The sequence below is a fragment of the Muscardinus avellanarius genome, assembly GCF_963383645.1.
Source record: "Muscardinus avellanarius genome assembly, chromosome: 5".
Lineage (NCBI taxonomy): Eukaryota > Metazoa > Chordata > Mammalia > Rodentia > Gliridae > Muscardinus > Muscardinus avellanarius.
In genome coordinates, this window is record NC_137790.1 from 105,767,787 (window position 1) to 105,770,256 (window position 2,470).

Below are 2,470 nucleotides of genomic sequence, written 5' to 3' on the forward strand. Positions count from 1 at the left end.
TTATATGGATTATTTAGGTCAATATCAAATTCATTGTAAATCAAAACTGTATTTTTTTTTTTTTTTTTTTGCAGGTCTGGGGATGGAATCCAGGGGCATTTGACCTCCGAGCTACATCCCCTGCCCTATTTTTTATTCTTTATTTTGAAACAGGGTCTCACTAAGTTGTGGAGGGCCTCACTAAGTATCTGAGGCTGTCCCCGAACCACGATGCTCCAGGCTCAGCCTCCCGAATGCTGGGATTGCAAGTGTGCACCACCACACCCGGCTGAAATTTTTAAATTACTTTAAGAACAACAAAAAAGAGATTATATGTTAATACAAATATGTCTAAGGAAAAGAACCACTTCCAAAGCAAAAATTTTGTGAGACAAGTGGCGCTGTTTTATACGGTTAGCAACTTTTTTCAATTTTGAGGTGCTGGGCAAGGAACTCAGTGCCTTACACGTGCTAGGCAAGTGCTCTGCCACTGGGCTACACGCTTGGCCATTTACAACTAATTTGTTGACTTAGTGGCTTAGTGGAAGAAAGCTAGGTTTCCTATCTGCCTCTGAGTCTGTCGGGGCCCACTCGGCAGGACTGAGGTGGCACCCAGGCTTGTTGCCAGCGTGGACTCAAGATGGCGCCTGGGCTTGCAGCCAAGTCACGAGGCTCACGAGGCTGGCGGTGCCCTGAGCCTGCGCAGTGAGCCCTATCAGGCGCCTTACGGATGATTAGTGACGCAGCGCCTCGTGCTACCACCTGCCCGCCCAGGAGAAGGTTAAAAGCGCGCATGCCCTAGCGGGGGGAGCTAAGAGGGTTGGTGGAGTGATGAGGGAGGAGATAGAAGACTGATGTTGTTTTTACCTGAGAGGGCGTTGAGAGAGCATTGAAACTGGGGTAATAAAACTGCTTGAGGAAGATCGTGTAAGAGTCGTCACTGCGTGCGACATGAGTCAAGCTGCATTCAAGTAGAGACCACAAGGGAAAGCTGCGCCGGACATTCATCTGCGAGGGGGTGAGAGGCAAGGGCAAGACCATCGACAGTGCCAGAAGACAGCTGGCCTTGTGCAGACGCTGGTCACGCGCTCTGAGCTCGGCCACTGCCTTTGGCGCTCTTTGTTTGTCTGGGCAGATCCATATTCCCACTTAGCAAGAGACTGCCAACTGTCTTCCAAAGGGCCTGCCTCCAAAGCAGTGTGCCCTGTGCATCCAGGCCAGCAGTGATGAGGTTCCACCCTCACCAGGCTCCCTGTGGTCCGTGCTTTGGGTGTGGCCATGTGAACTGGTGTGTGGTGGTATCTCACTGCTATGGTCTGGATGAAGGTCTCCCGGGGGCCGTACGTGTGAGGGTGGCTTCGGAGTGGTAGCACCGGGCAGGGCTGTGGCCTGCTGGGAGGTGGGGCCTCCTGGAGCCCCTTAGGTCACTGCCAGTGTGACCTTGGAGAGGGTTGTGGGTTTCTACTGGGCTTTTCTTTCTCTACTTCCTGCCTCATGATACAGTGATTTACTCTCTATTAAAATCTACTGCCATGCCCGGCATGGTGGTACACACTTGTAATCCCAGTACTTGCTCACACTCACATCCACCCCATCTCAGTGCCGAATCCACCCCCTTGCCTGAGAGCACCAAGGTCTGAGGTAACTGGGAAGCAGAATGGCAGAACCAAGAAAGTGTGTGTGTGTGTGTGTGTGTGTGTGTGTGTGTGTGTGTAACTAGGGGTTGAACTCAGGGGCATTCTACCTCTGAGCTACCCCAATCCTTTTTATTTTTTATTTGAAAACAGAGTCTCTCTAAATTGCTGAGGCTGTCCTTGAACCTGCGCTCCTCCTGTCTCTAAAGTACTGGGGTTAAAGCTGTGTATCACCACACCCAGCTCCAAGAGACTTTTTAAATACTTCAGAATAAAGGGATAATTTTGAATAAGAAATAATAGAATTTGGGGACTGATAAAGGCGGAGACTGAGAATGATTTGGTTTCTAGGTCCGTCTGTGGTGACTTGCGGAGCAGCCCCTCTGGGATGGAGATTCAAGTCCTCTTTGGGACAAGTTGATATTGAGGTGCCCATGATGGCACAAAAGACTTAGAGTCACATTTGAATCCAAGGAAATGAATGGAAACTCCTGAGGGAGCACATAAAACGAGCATGGACCACAGAAAGAATCTGGGGAGCCCCAACGTTTAAGAAGCCAACAGAGAAGACGTGACCAGCCGGGAGACACACTACCTTCCACAAATGCCCCATTGTCTTTTTGGTTTTTGTACTCAGGATATGGCCTCAGCTTGGAATATTTCCACAGATCATCCTGTTGATAGCCTGGCTCAAAGCTCCAAGGCTTAAACACCATCGCCATGCCTTTTTTGGATTCCTTAAACAAGTATGATTTCCTCTCATTTTACAGTTCCTAAAGCACCAGGTATCTGCCTCTTACCATCCCTAATCAGAAAATAGCCTGGAAGTACAGTTATTTGTGTTCAAGTCTTACTGG